The sequence below is a fragment of the Nanorana parkeri genome, unplaced genomic scaffold (genome assembly GCF_000935625.1).
Source record: "Nanorana parkeri isolate BGI_ZX_2015 unplaced genomic scaffold, ASM93562v1 scaffold2267, whole genome shotgun sequence".
NCBI lineage: Eukaryota > Metazoa > Chordata > Amphibia > Anura > Dicroglossidae > Nanorana > Nanorana parkeri.
In genome coordinates, this window is record NW_017308535.1 from 8,096 (window position 1) to 28,542 (window position 20,447).

A 20,447-nucleotide genomic window follows, 5' to 3' on the forward strand; every position below is an offset into this window, starting at 1 on the left:
AGGGGGGGGGGCAACTATATGGCAGATGAGGCTTAATGTCGATACATGCAAAGTAATGCACTTTGAGATTAAAAATAAGCAAATGGGTTATACAATTATGGGTATGACACTAGGGAAGTCATAGAAAAACATTTGGGGGTCATTGTAGACCACAAACTAAATTTTAGCTTGCAGTGCCACGCTCCTATAAGCAAATCAAGTAGGGTCTTGTCCTGTAGTAATGTATGTATGTATTGCAGAGACAAGTCCATATTTGTGCCACTTTATAGATCACTGGTTCGGCCTCATCTGGAGTATGCGGTCCATTTTTGGTCACTAGTCCACAGAAAGGATGTCCTTGAGCTGAAAAGAGTCCAGTGGAGGGCAACCAAACTAATTAGAGGAATGGAGGACCAGAGCTATGAGACGAGGCTACTAAATTTAAATATGTTCACGCTGGAAGTGAGGAGATTAAGGGGGGATATGATTTTCATGTACAAGATGTTCAATGGTGGTAGCAACATTAGCAACAAACTGTTTACAATTAACTCCGTATCAAAGACTAGAGGCCATCACCTAAAATTGGTGGGGAAAAAAATCCAGCGCAAAGGGCGAAGGGGGTTCTTCACAGTTAGAGCGGTTAGGGGCCTGGAGCTCGCTACCAGAGGCAGTGATCTCATCTAAGATTGTGGAAACATTCAAGAAGCATTTGGATGATTTCCTGAGAGACCGGAACATACAGGGGTACAGGTACTCTTAAGAATGAGATTATACATGGACCTAAAAAATAGATTGGACTTGATGGACTTATGTCTTTATTCAACCTCAAATACTATGTAACAATATATTAATTGGGTAAGGGGTGTGCAGACTTATCTACACTTTCCTTTTGCATTTCTGTGTGACCTCCTACTGAACTCTGCATGACCTCCTACTGAACTCTGCATGACCTCCTACTGAACTCTGCATGACCTCCTACTTAACTCTGCATGACCTCCTACTGAACTCTGCATGACCTCCTACTGAACTCTGCATGACCTCCTATTTAACTCTGCATTACCTCCTACTGAACTCTGCATGACCTCCTATTTAACTCTGCATTACCTCCTACTGAACTCTGCGTGACCTCCTACTGAACTCTACATGACCTCCTACTGTACTCTGCATTACTTCCTACTGAACTCTACATGACCTCCTACTGTACTCTGCATTACTTCCTACTGAACTCTACATGACCTCCTACTGTACTCTGCATTACTTCCTACTGAACTCTACATGACCTCCTACTGTACTCTGCATTACTTCCTACTGAACTCTACATGACCTCCTACTGTACTCTGCATTACTTCCTACTGAACTCTACATGACCTCCTACTGTACTCTGCATTACTTCCTACTGAACTCTACATGACCTCCTACTGTACTCTGCATTACTTCCTACTGAACTCTACATGACCTCCTACTGTACTCTGCATTACTTCCTACTGAACTCTACATGACCTCCTACTGTACTCTGCATTACTTCCTACTGAACTCTACATGACCTCCTACTGTACTCTGCATTACTTCCTACTGAACTCTACATGACCTCCTACTGTACTCTGCATTACTTCCTACTGAACTCTACATGACCTCCTACTGTACTCTGCATTACTTCCTACTGAACTCTACATGACCTCCTACTGTACTCTGCATTACTTCCTACTGAACTCTACATGACCTCCTACTGTACTCTGCATTACTTCCTACTGAACTCTACATGACCTCCTACTGTACTCTGCATTACTTCCTACTGAACTCTACATGACCTCCTACTGTACTCTGCATTACTTCCTACTGAACTCTACATGACCTCCTACTGTACTCTGCATTACTTCCTACTGAACTCTACATGACCTCCTACTGTACTCTGCATTACTTCCTACTGAACTCTACATGACCTCCTACTGTACTCTGCATTACTTCCTACTGAACTCTACATGACCTCCTACTGTACTCTGCATTACTTCCTACTGAACTCTACATGACCTCCTACTGTACTCTGCATTACTTCCTACTGAACTCTACATGACCTCCTACTGTACTCTGCATTACTTCCTACTGAACTCTACATGACCTCCTACTGTACTCTGCATTACTTCCTACTGAACTCTACATGACCTCCTACTGTACTCTGCATTACTTCCTACTGAACTCTACATGACCTCCTACTGTACTCTGCATTACTTCCTACTGAACTCTACATGACCTCCTACTGTACTCTGCATTACTTCCTACTGAACTCTACATGACCTCCTACTGTACTCTGCATTACTTCCTACTGAACTCTACATGACCTCCTACTGTACTCTGCATTACTTCCTACTGAACTCTACATGACCTCCTACTGTACTCTGCATTACTTCCTACTGAACTCTACATGACCTCCTACTGTACTCTGCATTACTTCCTACTGAACTCTACATGACCTCCTACTGTACTCTGCATTACTTCCTACTGAACTCTACATGACCTCCTACTGTACTCTGCATTACTTCCTACTGAACTCTACATGACCTCCTACTGTACTCTGCATTACTTCCTACTGAACTCTACATGACCTCCTACTGTACTCTGCATTACTTCCTACTGAACTCTACATGACCTCCTACTGTACTCTGCATTACTTCCTACTGAACTCTACATGACCTCCTACTGTACTCTGCATTACTTCCTACTGAACTCTACATGACCTCCTACTGTACTCTGCATTACTTCCTACTGAACTCTACATGACCTCCTACTGTACTCTGCATTACTTCCTACTGAACTCTACATGACCTCCTACTGTACTCTGCATTACTTCCTACTGAACTCTACATGACCTCCTACTGTACTCTGCATTACTTCCTACTGAACTCTACATGACCTCCTACTGTACTCTGCATTACTTCCTACTGAACTCTACATGACCTCCTACTGTACTCTGCATTACTTCCTACTGAACTCTACATGACCTCCTACTGTACTCTGCATTACTTCCTACTGAACTCTGCATGCCCTCCTACTGACCTCTGCATGCCCTCCTACTGAACTCTGCATGACCTCCTACTGAAAGCTGCATTACTTCCTACTGAACTCTGCATTACTTCCTACTGAACTCTGCATTACCTCCTACTGAACTCTGCATTACTTCCTACTGAACTCTGCATTACTTCCTACTGAACTCTGCATTACCTCCTACTGAACTCTGCATGACCTCCTACTGAACTCTGCACTACCTCCTACTGAACTCTACATGACCTCCTAATGAACTCTGCATTACGTCCTACTGAACTCTGCATTACTTCCTACTGAACTCTGCATTACCTCCTACTGAACTCTGCATGACCTCCTACTGAACTCTGCACTACCTCCTACTGAACTCTACATGACCTCCTAATGAACTCTGCATTACTTCCTACTGAACTCTGCATTACTTCCTACTGAACTCTGCATGACCTCCTACTGAACTCTGCATGACCTCCTACTGAACTCTGCATTACTTCCTACTGAACTCTGCATGACCTCCTACTGAACTCTGCATTACTTCCTACTGAACTCTGCATTACTTCCTACTGAACTCTGCATTACTTCCTACTGAACTCTGCATGACCGCCTACTGAACTCTGCATGACCTCCTACTGATCTCTGCATTACTTCCTACTGAACTCTGCATGACCTCCTACTGAACTCTACATGACCTCCTACTGAACTCTGCATGACCTCCTACTGAACTCTGCATTACCTCCTACTGAACTCTGCATTACCTCCTACTGAACTCTGCATTACCTCCTACTGAACTCTGCATGACCTCCTACTGAACTCTGCATGACCTCCTACTGAACTCTGCATGACCTCCTACTGAACTCTGCATGACCTCCTACTGAACTCTGCATTATGTACTTACAGACATGTCCCCTGTCTCCTCCTGTCATTTTGTTTAAAATTTTAAACCTTGTCTCATTTATTATTTTAATTTTCTGATGAGATTGTAAATGATGATTCAGTTTGGACATTTAACCAATCAGCTTGCTCAATTGCAAAATCCATAAATTAGGAATGTGCCGCAACATGTAAACACTTAGCGCTAAATACACAGAGACACATTTCCTTCCTCAATACAATCACATCCATCCAGTGGGAGGGACATCGCTGCCGTTCCTGTGCTCTGATTTTAGTAGACACGGGTTACGTCTCATAATTACAATGTAAACACATCTTCATCTTCCACATTCTCCATGGACTCCTCTTGGAAGTTAAATAATATTTGATATCAATTTATTTCCCATATTGTGCCAAAAACATACAATTCATTGGAATCGTGTCTCTTTTTACCTTTTTCCTTCCTCAGGCCCTTCCCTCCGTATTACAAATATTTTCTGACTCTCCGTTTCGCCATCGATGAAATTAATAAAGACCCGACAATCTTACCGAATGTGACTCTGGGATATCAGATGTACGATTCGTGTAATGACAATAGGAAAGCTGTGAAAAGCGTCTTACAGATCTTATCTGGACCCGGACAGACGGCGCCCAATTATTCCTGCAGGAAACGCGGCACGTTAGCCGGATTTATTGGGGACCAAAACTCTGAAACCACAGCGAGGATAGCACAGCTCCTGGCCCTGTATAGATACACTCAGGTACGGGGATGTTTTCACAGAGACAGCTAGCTCCACCCAACTGTTTTCAATTGGCCGGGATATGAAAGCCGGCTCTGCCAAGCTCTCATTGTAATGACAGATGGGCATCCCTGGTTACATGGTAACCAGGGATGCCCATCTGTCATTACACACTAAGAACCCATCGGAGCCGCAGTGATATCAGCTCCGACGGGTTCTCAGCGTAATGATAGAATGGCGTCCCTGGTTACCAGGTAACCAGGGACGCCCATCTGTCATTACAATGAGAGCTTGGCAGAGCCGGCTTTCATATCCCCCTGATCTCTCTGCGAGTGGCCGGAGCCAGCCGTGAGATGACGGCTGACTCCGCCCAGCTGTCAGAAGCAGACTGTTGGCTGGCCAATGGCCGGCCGTTGGGCCAGCTTCGAATTTCTATTGGCTTCGGCTCGACTGAGCCCCCCGGCCAACTGCGGAAGCTGTACGGGATATAGTGAATAACCTGGACAGCAGCCCTGAACAGCCGACAGATCAGCCGAAGCTACAGCTAGATCCTTCGGCAGCTTTGTGAATAGCACCCTGTAAGTTTACATGAACAGCAGAAGACATAACTTTTTGATACCCCCTCGTATATTACATTTCACATTAATATTTTAATATCAGGCCAAGACAAAACAATATCCACCATTAATAAACATTTATCACTTTAAATTCAGAGGGGGAAAATAAGCAATTATAAAAAAAATTCAGGGGGATTCAGAAAATAATCGGCAAAGAGGTCCAGTTGAGCATAATGTGAGAACAAGTCACATGTGTCTGTCTGTAAAACCCTCATTTTTGTCATAAATCCAATAACTCTTTTGTAGGTCAGTTATGGTGCAACCAGCAATATACTAAGTAACCGGAATCTCTACCCATCATTTTTCCGGACGGTTCAGAGTAACAAGGCAATTTATTTTATGCTCTCGGGTCTTCTCCAATTCTTTGGCTGGACATGGGTTGGAATTCTTTCTTCTGATGATGACAGCGGTGATGAGGAAACCCAACTTCTCACTCGCTATCTGGATAGAAGGGGCATTTGTGTGGCCTACATAATAAAGATAAAGGCTGATGTATTCAGTGTTACAGAGGAAGTTTATAAAACTAGCATTCGTATCATTAGAAGGTCCTCTGCTCAGGTTCTAATTCTTTGTGGGACCTTCTCTTCATTCATAGCCGATCTTCTAAAAGAAGTAAGCAATGTGCTCCATGATAAGACTTTCATTTTTGGACCAATATTTGCTTCCAAGACATTTCTTATAGAACATTACAGAAAAGCTCTTGATGGTAGTCTGGCTGTAGAATTTTTATTTCTGCCTGTTCCCGATATGAAGGACTTCTATGACAGTTTTCAGGTTGTGAACCATCCTGAGGACACATTACTGGGACACATATGGCTGATAAATCTACAATGCTCAACTAATGAGCCCAATAATAAAATTTATAAAAGTGTATATAAATTTTCTCTTCACAACTGCTCCGGGACTGAACGTGTCACTCAGTTCACTAGTTTCCAAAGCCCGGGTTTAACTGATCGAGTATATAGAGCGGTTTATTCATTGGCTCATGCTCTACACAACATGTATGTGTCTCCAGGCAGACCGGCTCCAGAGAAGACAACTCAGGTATATAACCATCCACATCAGGTAAGCAATGACTTTATTATGAAGATGATTTGCTGTGTATATAAAGTGTTAATGTCCTGTATAGTTACATAGTATTTGAGGTTGAATAAAGACACAAGTCCATCAAGTCCAACCTATTGCGTGTATGCATTTATGTTTGAGCAGGTGTGTGCGTGTATGAGTCCATGTTTGATTTTGCTCTTAAGGGTACTTGTACCACTTTATGTTATGCTCTCCGAGGAACTCGTCCAGTAGTTTCTTGAATGATTCCACATTCTTAGCTGAAATCACTTCCTGCGGCAGTGAGTGCCAAACCTTAACCGCTCTCACTGGGAAGAACCCCCTGCGCCCCGTGTGTAGAAATTTTTTTCTACCAATTTTTGGTGGTGGCCTCTGGTCTTTGTTATGGGGTTAACCGTTAAGAGTTTGTTAATAATGTTGCTGTCGCCGTTGAATAGTTTATACAAGAAAATCATGTCCCCCCTTAATCTCCTAACCTCCAAAGAGAACATATTTAATTTTAACAACCTTGTTTCATAGTTCAGGTCTTCGAACCGCTTAATGAGTTTGGTTGCCCTCCGCTGGACTTTTTCCAGCTCAAGGACATCTTTTCTTAGTATTGGTGACCAAAATTGGACCGCGTACTCCAGATGAGGCCGAACCAGCGATCTGTTAAGTGGCAAAATTATAGACTTGTCCCTGCAATGCATTCCCTTCTTAATACAAGACAGGGCTCTGCTTGCTTTGTTTACAGCAGCCTGGCACTGCGCGCTGTTCTTCAATCTCCGGTCTATAATGACCCCCAAATCCTTCTCCGTTTTCCACTTCCCTAGTGGTACACCCATAAGTGTATAGTACATTTATCGACGTTGATTTATCGACGTTGATTTATCGACGTTGATTTATCGACGTTGAACCTGCCCTAAAGGTAGAGATTTAAGGTTTTGCCCCTGACCTCCTAGTAGTAGTTATTATTTTATGTATGCCCTGAAATATTTCAACTGCCATACAGTTGCCCAATTCCCCGAGTTTATCCAGGTCCTCCTGTAATGTTATAATGTCTAAATCCGTGTCTATTACCCTCCCAATTTTCGTATCATCAGCAAACACTGAGACATGACTACTCACTCCCGTATACATAATATTAAAGAGAAAAATATGTCAGGGCATACATAAAATAATAACTACTACTAGGAGGTCTGGGGTAAAACCTTAAATCTCTACCCTTAGGGCAGGTTCACACCATTTACCGGTCCAGATCTGGTCCAGAAAATGGTGTGAACCTGCCCGCAGTTCCAATGCATTACAGACCAGACAAAATGAGACCTGCAGTATTTTTCTGGTCTGGTCTGGAATGGAATGCGCTGATGTAAACATAGGCCAGAAATAGCATAGGGATACAATAGGATGCAATCCGTAAACAATCTGGTGTGGCCTGAAGATTATTTGGATGTGGTGTGAATGGACCCTTAATAAAACTACAATAATTGTGCAATCCATGCAAGGTCCGATTGTTATGTGGGTCTCCGTCTCCCTTGCTGAAAGACAATATGAGCATTTTTTTAAAAACAAAAAAGTCCATCAATTCCAACCTATTGCTGATGTGTGCGTATGTATAGGTCCATGTATCATCTTATTCTTAAGGGTACCCGTACCCTTGTATATTACCTGTACCCCTGTATATTACGGGCTCTCAGGAAATCGTCCAAAAGCTTCTGGAATGATTCCACATTCTTAGCTGAGATCACTACCTGTGGCAGCGAGAGACAGACCCTAACCTTGTACGTGAAAATCATGTCCCCCCTTAATCTCCTTACTTCCAGCGTGAACATGTTTAAATTTAGTAGCCTTGTCTCATAGCTCTGGTCCTCCATTCCCCTAATTAGTTTGGTTGCCCTCCGCTGGACTCTTTCCAACTCAAGGACATCCCTTCTGTGGACTGGTGACCAAAACTGCACCGCATACTCCAGATGAGGCCGAACCAGTGATCTATAAAGTGGCAAAATTATAGACTTGTAAGAATGCCCTACAACCCAAACAACACACTTAGCTAAAATCTCAAGTAAAAGAGACAAAAGGACAGTAATAAAAACAACAAAAATTAGATTACTGATTCCCGCCAAGGTTCAGGCTATCTGTTGTACAAGATGTGGTCTGCTGTAAATACACAATCCTCCAAACTATGGCACCATCTAGTCCCAACCTGTATGCCTTTGTCGTAGCCCCTATTCTAAACCAGTGCATATGACACTCCTAAATGCCCAAACCCAGCGAAAGCTTTTTAAAAACTGCCTGAGACTTACCGTATTTTGCGTTCCATAAGACGCACCGGACCATAGGACGCAGGGAGGTCCGGTGCGCCTTATGGAGCACTCGAAAGACCGTAGCTTCTGTCACAGGTTCTGTGACAGAAGCTGTGACAGAGGCTGCAGTTAGTGACCGCTGAGACAGGTGGCGCTGTGATTACAGCGCCACTGTCTCAGTGATCACACAGAGCAGACGAAGAACGTCCGTCCTTCGTCTGCTCAATGGTGATCTCAATCGCCGCTGCTCGGTTTTAATACGAGTGATCTCAGTAGATCACTCGTATTAAACGCTCCATAAGACGCAGGCACATTTTCCCCCTCCTTTTGGGGGGGAAAAAAGTGCGTCTTATGGAGCGAAAAATCTGGTAAATTGAAACAACGACGAGGCCTTTGCTTAAAAAAAACAATGGGCAGTCACCCACTGGGCAACATTGCACGCAATGCTTAGGGCAAGCCCCCAGGCAAGTTGCCCAACCCTTTTAAAGATGCAATTCCACTAAAATGCCATATTACTATGCACAAAATCCTCCAATGCAAGATTGTATCCCCAAAGTGTAAGCCACCTGTACTCCGCTTGTCCCAACTAACCAATTTAATAATCCAAAAAGCGCCCTTAAAGGCCAGAGAAAAGATCAGTTTAAACAAGCTCTTCTCATGATCAGATGTACATGTCCCTGGACCCATCTGGAAGAGCCCTTGCAGAATCTTCTCAATAACACACCTCCTGTTATCTGCAGCTGATCCTCCCCTTCACATGTACTTCATAACCTGCCTAACCACAAAGTCTTTAGTGGCATCCACATGGCCCTGCAACGGAAAACAAAAATAACAATGAAACTGACCTACTGATGGTTGCCATTGAGGAACATCTAGTCTTCCTTGTCACCAAGTGCCTCAGCACTAAGTCCCATAATGGGATTGGCTCCCAATCCTCCCGACATCACCTCTCCATTTCTTCCCAATGCTGCCACACCGCCCTGTATGCCTTCCATATACTGGGGCCAAGGACCTCTGTAGTGGCCAGCTCTTACTCTTACCATAAGTTATCTGGACACAGGTCAGCTGACTCTGAAGCTCCAAGCTCCATGGCCCAAAACCTCTGCCATTGAAGACGAGACGGCATCAGCAATACCATTATCGAATCTTAGTACATGTGTGGCCCTGAAGCTAATATTAAACCACAGACATACTGAAACCAGCTGCCACAATAAATTCTCCTCCAGCCAGGATGGCACCTATCTCCCCAAATCTAAAATTCCACCACTAAAGGAAACAGTTCCAGACATGCCAAATGACCTGTTGGATTCATTACCCATTCCTGTGGCCATAGGCTTTCATAAAAAGCTGCAAATCTGCCAACGACATTGTCCTCTCCTGCCCTAATTCTTTTCAATGAAGGTGGAGAGGAAATTCTCCCAGATCCTCAAATCTGCTTTCATTTCACTAGAGATCCTGAAGAAGTGGATCAGCCAAACCACTCCACTCATTGCTTGTGCCAAACTCTGGCAGAATTCCTGCCCATGGTCAAAATTCTTCAAGTGAAGTTACGTTTTCGTAGAATGTTCTGCAATTCCTAAAGATGCATCTTCTCAGTCTGTCTCTTTTACTGCTGGTAACCTGCATTCCCCCTGCACAGAATCAAACTTGATTCCAAGAATATCATGATCAGGACTGACCCTTCCATCAGTCGTTACGGACAGTTCAGATGAAACCTGCAGCAATCAGAAGGTCAACTCAATGTCCCCTTTCTGACTAGCAACACAGCTTCATGAAAGGATGCATACATCACCTTCAGGGCTGGATTTATTCTCTCTGCTGCCACAAGGCCAGGTTCCTCAATGCACCTGGTAAAGGGGTGACTAACCTCCCACCTCCTAACCATTAGACTTGTGCTCCGTCAAAAAATTTGTTCCGTTTCTTTCCGTAATATCCGTTATTTCGTATTTCGTAATTCGTATCCGAAACTCAATTCGGATTGGTACGAAATACGGATTTTCGTTAGTTTTGGCACATTTTCGTAACTTTACAAACATTCGTTATGATGAAGTTAAAAAGCAAAAATACCTTTGTTAATTAGACACGTGCACTGCCAAAAAATTTGTTTAGTTTCGTTTCGTTTTAAATTCGTATTTGTGTTATTTCGTTTTCCGGGATTCGGGTGTGAAAGTCAATTCGGATTCGGAATTCGGATTCGGACGAAATTCGGTAGCGGTAGTTCGTTCGAACGTTTGTTTCGTTTTCGTTTCTTATTCGTTTCGTTCGTTCGTTTGCAGCAAATTGACATTTGAGGGGATGAAAATGTTTTTCTCCTTCTCTAATGTCACTTTGCTCCAACGAACGAAACGAATAAGAAACGAAAACGAAACGAACGTTCGAACGAACTACTGCTACCGAATTTCGGAAACGGAAATTCGGATTCGTTTGCATTCGTTATATCTGTAATTAGGAATTCGGATATCCGAATGTCCGCATTTCCAAAAATTCGAATTTCGATTCGGAACGAAATGAATCGCACATGTCTATTGTTAATATTGGAGTCGATGTGGTAGTTGTTTTTGTATCCGAAATATGGATTCCGTTAACGGATTCCGGATCCGAATTTCGTATTTCGGACTTTAAAAAAAAAAAAAACTACCATCAACTCCAATATAAATGTACTTTGCTTTTTACCTTCAATATAACGAATGTTCGTAACGGAACCAAAATACGTCAACGGAATTTCGTATTTCCTGCCTGTGTATTGTAATGCGACTCTCAGCAGCAGCGGATCCGTGTTTCGGAATAAAAAAAAAAAATCTTGTCATGTTGTTCAACCTCATTTACAGGGGTAATATTAGTTCCCGTTTCAAAGAAATTCGGATCCGAAATTCGTTCACGGAATTTCGTATTTCGGATATAATTCGGAAACTGCAATTCGGATTTCGGATGCTTACGAATCTACGAATTTCAGGAAAATTCGTACGAATTTCGATTCGTAACGAAACGAATCGCACATGTCTACTAACCATTCATGTTAAAATTTGCCCAACATTCCCCACTCACACTGTCCCCTCGCTGAATCTCTAACAAACTCCCTTCCTCTGTTCTGCTGATGACTCAGCTCCAGTTGATCTGTCAGTGCCGGTCTAAAATATACAAATAAGCACAAACGTCCGAACGTCCAAAACCTGTGAGCTCTCCTATGATTCCCCACCATTGTGCAATACAAAACCTCAGCGTTCTCATGAATGAAAATTCTTCTTCAGCACTTTGCAATCCAATACATAATCCACACGAATCCCACTCCCTCTGCAAACAGGAAACTCAATGGAAGACAAAAACCTCCCTGTTTTAAAAAGTCTGACACAGCTGAGGAGCTTCTCCTGGAAAACTTCACTTTCAAGACTTTCATAAAACCTCATACTCACCAGGCCAAGAAGTCCAGCACTGTCTTCAATAACCCAAACTCTTCACCGCTTGTTAGGCTCCTGTGCAGCCATCTTGGATTCAGAGGGCACTCTAGAGGTAGTTGCATGGCATTTTTTCAGTCGGGTTTTCTTGATGGTCACAACAGTGAACCACGTCTATGTAATGTATGTTTTACCTGATGAAGGGGATCCTTTGTGACCCCGAAACGTTTGTTGTTTTTTACCACGATGCACGTCAATAAATAGACGTATTTTGCAAATTTGGAGTGCCGGTGTCTCTGCTTTAGCCCACGTCTATGTAAGGTGCATTGAAATGGCCACTTGTAGTCTACATTAGGAGAATGTGAGACCGGGTAATACACAGAAGGGACAGATCGTTGTCCTCCTATAACAGGAAGTGCCTAAGGACCTCCATGGCAGGATCATCAGGAATGATTTCAATGAAAGCTGCAGATTTAAATTAGGGTTGCACAGATACCAAGTACAGTACTCGGTACAAGTACGAGTACCGATACTTTTGAGCTCCAAGACTAGACTAGAAAAAAATTCAAAAATTAGGAGGCCGCTGTCATGTGTAAGGAGCACACGGAGCTCCCGGGATTTGTACATCTCTGTTTTAATGTACGATTTTGTTTTTATAAATATAAATAAAGTGATGCACCGATACCAGTTTTGCGAGTACGAGTACTGATACATTTTTGTTTATTGTCATGTGACAGTTTTTCTAAAACAATACAGACTGATGATTTCAGGACAGTGGTGGAGCGCCAGAGCCCGGTCCCAGCTGCAACCGCTGCAACCTCTGGGAGTTCTCATGAAAATGCCGAGTATCTGCACTGGTACTCGAAAAGTATCTGTGCATGCCTAATTTAAATTGATTACAAATAGACATGTGCGATTCGTTTCGTTCCGAATTACGTTGACGTATTTTGGTTCCGTTACGAACATTCGTTATATTGAAGGTAAAAAGCTAAGTAAATTTATATTGGAGTTGATGGTAGTTTTTTTTTTTTTTAAGTCCGAAATACGAAATTCGGATCCGGAATCCGTTAACGGAATCCATATTTCGGATACAAAAACAACTACCACATCGACTCCAATATTAACAATAGACATGTGCGATTCGTTTCGTTTAGAATCGAAATTCGAATTTTTGGAAATGCAGACATTCGGATGTATCCGAATTCCTAATTACAGATATAACGAATGCAAACGAATCCGAATTTCCGTTTCCGAAATTCGGTAGCGGTAGTTCGTTCGAACGTTCGTTTCGGTTTCGTTTCTTATTCGTTTCGTTCGTTGGAGCAAAGTGACATTAGATAAGGAGAAAAACATTTTTCCCCCTCAAATGTCACTTAGCTGCAAACGAAACGAACGTTCGACCGAACTACCGCTAACGAATTTCGTCCGAATCCGAATTCCGAATCCGATTTGACTTTCACACCCGAATCCAGAAAAACTAAATAACACAAATCTGAATTTAAAGCTAAACGAAACTAAACAAATTTTTTGGCAGTGCACAAGTCTGGTTACAAACAACTTTTAACATGGCATCAACTTGTCAAAGTGTCTATGAGATTTTAGTGGTTGGGTCTACATCTACTTTAATGAATATTAGGCTATTGGATAAGATAAGTCTTCACAATGGATGTCTTCTTCCTAAATCTCTTGTCCTTCCGCTATAGCTGGTCACCGGCTACTTTCTCTTTTCTCATTTAATAGCTTTATTATTGGGTCAAAAATCAGAGGAGCTTGAAGGGTGACCTACTGTTTGAGGAAAACGGGGAACTCGTCACATCATTCAGAATTGTGAACTGGAGATCATTGAACAACGGTTCTCTATTTCTAAGACAAGTCGCAAAAATTGACATAAACGGATCTGAGCAGAGTTTCCTGATCAGGGAAGAGGACATTGTGTGGAAAAGTGGAATCAATAAGGTTAGATACATTGTTTACTTTCCATAAGAATTAAAGTGAGTTTGAAGCCAATTTTTTTTTATCTTTTAGCTTATGTAACGCCCTCTAGTATATCGCTATACAATTTAGTGAATATCTGGACTGTAATCAGTCTAGATGCTGTTTATTTTGAGTTCTGCACTCTACAGGTGTCCCTGAGTTTGCTGGATTGATTGCTCCTCCTGTTGCTGGGTTGGGGACTCAGCATACAGTGAGGGAGGATCCATCCTCAGACTGTGACTGTGCACCTGACCCTGACCAATCCATGAGCAGGATGACTCAGAGGTATGGCTGAGGGCAGGTGATAAAAGGTTTGGGGACACTTTCCAGAGCTCTCTCCCCTCCAGGGGCCTCTCCCTAAGAGGAGGCCTGTGTTATAGAAGATGTCTGGCCTGGGCCTCAGCACGTGGCAGGCGCTGGGGGCCTAGAGGCCTAAGATACTACAGATGCTTTGCTTGGTCCTCCACATGTGGCAGGTGCTGGGGGCCTAGAGGCCGAAGATTCTACTGGATATCTGGTACGTACCTCAACTGGGAGCACAGAGACTCCAGATGCTGCTGAAAGGAGATCTAATGGAAGCTGGGCTGGAGGTGGAATCTACTTATCGAGGAGTGTCACAGAGGAGCTGGTGAGAGGTGCCGTCTGGAGCCCTGTAAGAGATCCCTCACCTCAGCCAGTTGTTGCCTTAAAAGTCTAGAGATGGTTCTCTCTCAAGGTCCTGGATTATCCTGGCTGTCCTCTGTCCTCTTTCTATTGCTGGTCGCTCTTACAGGACCATTGTGCTACTAATTCTAGCTGTTGCTACGGGAGATGACAAAATCCTCTGAATTGTTACCCGGGTACCCTACAAATCCCAAACCTTCTCTCCTGTTTGATCCTGTGCAAATTAATACTAAAAAGACCCTACGGCTCGAGCCTGTTCTGTTCGGTGTCGCTGGTTCTGAGTAAGGGGGCCGGTGGCTGGCAAACAGATAGGAGAGCCCTAGTTCATATTCAGCAGCTCCTTCGGGGTGAGCGCTACACTTATTTTTAGATTTTCCGTTACTTCCTGTAGACATGAAAGGACGTAGGTGGAAATCTCCTTAAAGTGAGGGAAATCCCCTCTTAGACAGATGTCATCAGCATAGGTATCCCATTGGACGTTTTCTCCTCGTCTCATGTTCCGATCACCAATGATAATTTGGGTTTCTCATGAACGTCTATCCTGCTGACCAGGACAAACAGACAGTATCAGTGGCCCTCATGGGGAGCCGAAACCGGAGGATGAAAATAAAAATTCATGTTTTTCTACAAAAATACCATGTCATGCTTCCACAGTGACAATCCTCCTAATACAAAGTATCTGATTGTTTCTCTGGTGTGACTGTGAACATTGTTCGAGAAGGAGCGCAGAGAAAAGTAAGCACAGCATGTAAATCTCTGTTGGTTCTTTCCCTACTTGTAGGTTCCGAAGTCTCAATGTTCAGAGAACTGTTTGCCAGGAACCAGGAAAGTCCCGAGGTCCATAATCCACTCCTGCTGCTATGACTGTGTCCAGTGCTCGGAGGGGGAGATATCCAATGTCAGCGGTATACGGACATTTATACTATCACAGATGATGTTTCTTCCATACATGTCTATAATGAATAATCATTGATCAGATATTTAATGGGAAACACCATTTACAATGCAGTGATCGGTGTCTCTACTTGTGCTCTGGATGTTCTCTGTGTACTTTGAGGACCACTCCAACTTCCAGCATAATGAAGCTTTCCCCACGTTTGATTGGTAGAATTATTGGAAATCTTTTCTTGTTACCTCAGATTGATAGCTGATGAAGGTCTCCCAGTCCCAGAGTTCATTCCACAACTTATTCAGCCCCCGAAATATGTATGAAGATATTTGGACTGTAAGATGAATTGATGATTTTTATTTTTTTTAAAATCATAAATCCCTACAAACAGATCAGAACCGGCATTCTAGTCCCGGAAGAGTTCATTCCACAACTTATTCAGCCCCCTGAGTCCTTGTTCTTGTGATTTTGAGCTCCGGTTGTTGGTTATTATAAATCATTCGATTAGCAAAGTCATATTTCAGAATTTCTGGGTCTTTGGCTCAGTGCTCGAATTTGTAAAAAAAAAAAAGAACTGGCTCAACTGCACGTTTAGAGTCTCTGATATAAAAATGTTGTAACATAAAATGTATCTAAATAATGTACTTCTATGTCAGAGCAACGTCCAAAACCAGAGACTATCAGCAGATACTAAGGATGTCATCATCTAGCCTACAAGGCAATAATATTTCCCCCGGACACTTCTTCTTACACACTGATGAAAGATTCATTATGTACGAAGATATTTATGCTGAAGATCAAAGATTTTGAAAGAGAGGCAAAAAATTTAAGATGGCGACTAAGACAGAGAGGCTATCCTGACAAGGTCCTGCAAAAAGCTTATAACAGAACTAAAACAAACTATACATCAAATGGGACAAGAAATAAAAATAAAAATAAAAACAAGAAGACCCTTTAAGACTTATAATAACCAGCACCAAACAGTTAGAGACATTTTAAATAAACATTGGCACTGCCTTCTTAAGGATTCTAGAATTTCTAAATTTTTGCAAAAATACCCAACAGTAACATATAGAAAATGTCCCTCTTTAAAGGATAAGTTAACTGCCAGTGAATATAGGAGCAATAGGAAATCGTCTTGCTGTAAATACCCAGGTACATACCAATGTCAAAAATGCAAGTTCTGCACCTTTATACAACCAGGATCAGAGATCACGACCCCTAGGGGCCAAAACATCAAATGCAAACACTTTGCCAATTGTGAGACTAAAGGGGTCATATACCTCCTTATCTGTAAATGCGACGTGTATTATGTTGGAAAAACTAAAAGAATGTTAAAAAACAGAATTTCTGATCATGTTTGTGACATTAAGGCACATGATCTAAGATCTCCAATTGCCAGGCACATGGTGCATATACATGAAGGAAAAACGCAAGGCCTCCGCTTTTTTGTCTTAGCCCTCGTTCACACCTGAACGTTTTGTAGCGCGTTCTACGCTTGACGAACGCTCTACAAAACGCTCAAAAATATAAATCCCATTGTAGTCAATGGGTCTCGTTCCCACCTTGCCGTATTTCCGCCCGTCCCTAACGCGCTACAAAACGGCCCGCGCCTGAAAAGGTCCAGGTACTACTTTGGGCCGTTTTTTTGCGCGTTTCCATTGGGACACAGCCAAGTAGCCTTCGGAAACGCGGTAAAAAGCCACGCGGCGGTCGCGCGACAGACGCGCATATGCAATACGCCTAGGTGTGAACGAGACCTTAGACAGAATACATCTATCTAACAGAGGGGGTGATTGGGACAAATGTCTGCTTCAGAGGGAATGTAAATGGATCCACTGCACTAGATCCTATGAGGAACCAGGCATCAATGATGCCATCAATTTTAGTTGTTTTTTGTAGCATAAGACCCATTCCAGCATTTAAAATCGTTCTATGCATATTGTTAGATACATATATATGTATTGATTAATGATTTATGTAATATGTAGATAGAATGAAGATCAGAATGGCACAGATGACCCAGAGAGGAAGTTCTAGTCTTTTGAGACAGACATAAAAACTCACCCCACACACTAAGGCCCCATTCACACCTAGGCGTATTGTAATATGCGCGTCTGTCGCGCGACCGTCACGCGGGTTTTTACCGCGATTCGCGGTAAAAAAGTTGCGCGACCGTCGCGCGATTCCAAAGGCTACTTGGCAGTATCCAAATGGAAAACGCCCTACAACACGGCCCAAAGCAGTTCCGGGACCTTTTCAGGCGTGGGCCGTTTTGTAGGGCGTTAGGGACGGGCGGAAATACGCCAAGGTGTGAACGAGACCCATTGACTACAATGCAATTTATATTTTTGACCGTTTTGTAGAGCGTTCGTCGAGCGTAGAACGCCCTACAAAACGGTCAGGTGTGAACGCAGCCTAAAGGTGATGCGAGTCAAAAGTATAATAATATACTAATAAAACTATATAAAATACGAATCAAGGCCGAAACTTTTTCTCTCTGGGATCCTCAATGCCACCCTGACAATTCAGGCATTAGCCTGTATTTGGTTGAAAGCCATTTATATGTTTTGTTTGGCAAATTTATATAAATATATACATCCGTGTTGTTTAACTATTTTTGTTGAAATAACACTTTTTCGGCATTTTTTTTACTACTTATGATACTGACCACACTTCCTGTCTATGAAATTGTGTCCTGTGGGGACACACACAGGAAAATTAGGTTTTTTGTTCGTTTTTTTATGTTCACCTGTCTTCAATTAAAGTAACTATGTCAAACACTTAAATAGGAGGATTCAAGCCCTTGCCTAACAACGCCCTTCTGACGAAGCCCCAGTGGGGGGGTGAAACGCGTCATAGGCGTGGGCTAGGTGTTTTGTGTGTGACTGCTACGGCCGAGGCCGCCCTGACTCCTTCACATCTAACAAACAACCAGAGGACTTGATTGGAGATATCACAGAGTTTCAGAGTTGGAGAAATTATTTCTTTTACCAATTTTCAGTTTACATTCACATTGATATACCATTGGATCCAGCCACATAGGATCTCTCTTTGGCTTGAAGCACAACCAGGAAACAAATCAAAACAGCTGTTCAGTAAAGGCCTGCTCATGCAGCAAACAGAACAGCCGAGGTAGAGTTATTATCTCCTGAACCTACTGCACTTTATACAGATATTCGTCATCCTGGACAAGACAACCATCCTGATGCCATAATCTCCATTTCAGGAGAAAAACAGGATTCCAATCCCCATCGGAGCAACTGACCCGCTAATATCTTCTTTCCATTTTGGAGAAAAGCACCACTACAGATAAGCATGTGTTCAGCAAAGGCATACATCTGCGGCTGGGAGTAAAAGCCGAGATGAGGCTAGAGATCTCCTGAACTATCTGCATATCAAGCTGAAATTCATTTATATCCATGGTAAAATCGCTCCGATCCTCCTACTTTGTTCTATGAGCGAACATACACAGTACCGCGAGTGAATATATATGATATATATATATTTTTTCATGTCTTTTTGCATTTTTCCATACACGTGTATGACGAGATCTGACATCTCCTTTCCAATCTTTGGGAATCCTATCCTTATATCTTCATAAAGTGGAGTTTTTCAGGGTGTGCCCTCTAACCAATGTTTATCCACACGCATCTTTTCTTATTTATCAGCCGTATGCAGAGCCACTTATATGTTTGTTGATGGTTTTTGATATATGTGCAATTTTAAATATATATTTAATAAAATAATTTTCTACGACTAATATAAAGTGTATGGTCAAAAATTTTGAAACAGTGGTGGGATCCCCTATTTCGGGGAAAAATCGTTTTTGTTAACAAATGAATAGGGGACCCTCCATTATAAACCAATCAAAGCTTTATTGATAATTTATATATATTTCAAACCCTACCACCCCGCAGTATATATTATATGTTGAAGATCCATTGATATTTATTATTAAATCCATACAAAAAGCTGATCAACCAGCATTCTAAAGATTCATATGAACTATACATGACGGAATATTCTGGAACATCATTTATTATTTCTCCTGTTTTATCTTCCAGACAGTGAAAACTGCCAGCAATGCAGATATGATGAATGGCCCAATGAGAAGAAGGATCGGTGTGTCCTGAAACTGCTGGATTTCCTGTCTTACTCTGACCTTATAGGAGTGATCTTTGCCTCGTCCTCCTCCATTCTGTGCGCTATGACTGGACTGATATTACTGGTTGTTATCTCACACCAAGACACGGCCATTGTAAAAGCCAACAACAGGAACCTGAGCTTCACCCTTCTGGTCTCCATCATGCTGAGCTGCCTCTGTGTATTCTTCTTCCTCGGACTTCCTGGTCACATCACCTGCTTGTTACGCCAAATCTCATTCGGAATCCTCTTCACGATTGCCATCTCTTGTGTCCTTGGGAAAACCATCATGGTGTGTGCCGCGTTTAAGGCCACCAAACCTGGCAGTCTGTGGAAACACTGGATCGGGCCAAAACTTTCTACCTGTATAGTCATCTTATGTTCCTCCATTCAAGTTATAATCTGTATCATCTGGTTGTCTATCTCTCCTCCCTTCCAGGATCTGGACACCAATTCTTATCAGGACCAGATCATTGTTCGGTGTAATGAAGGGTCAGTTATGGGGTTTTATTCTGTTCTTGGTTACATGGGGTTTCTGGCAGCTGTGAGTTTTGTTCTGGCTTTCATAGTGAGGACATTACCGGACAGTTTTAATGAGGCCAAGTACATCACCTTCAGCATGCTGGTGTTCTGCAGCGTGTGGATTGCCATGATCCCGGCCTATCTGAGCACCAGAGGGAAGTACATGGTGGCTGTGGAGATCTTCGCCATACTGAGCTCCAGTGCCGGAGTCTTAGGGTGCATATTCCTTCCGAAATGTTACATCATCTTATGGAGACCGGAACTGAACTCTAAAA

General features: G+C 42.6%; 1 pseudogene; it reads left to right on the top strand.

The window, feature by feature from the left end:
* The window catches only part of LOC108801255, a 29,410-nt pseudogene that overhangs the window by 7,795 nt on the left and 1,168 nt on the right, over positions 1-20,447 (top strand).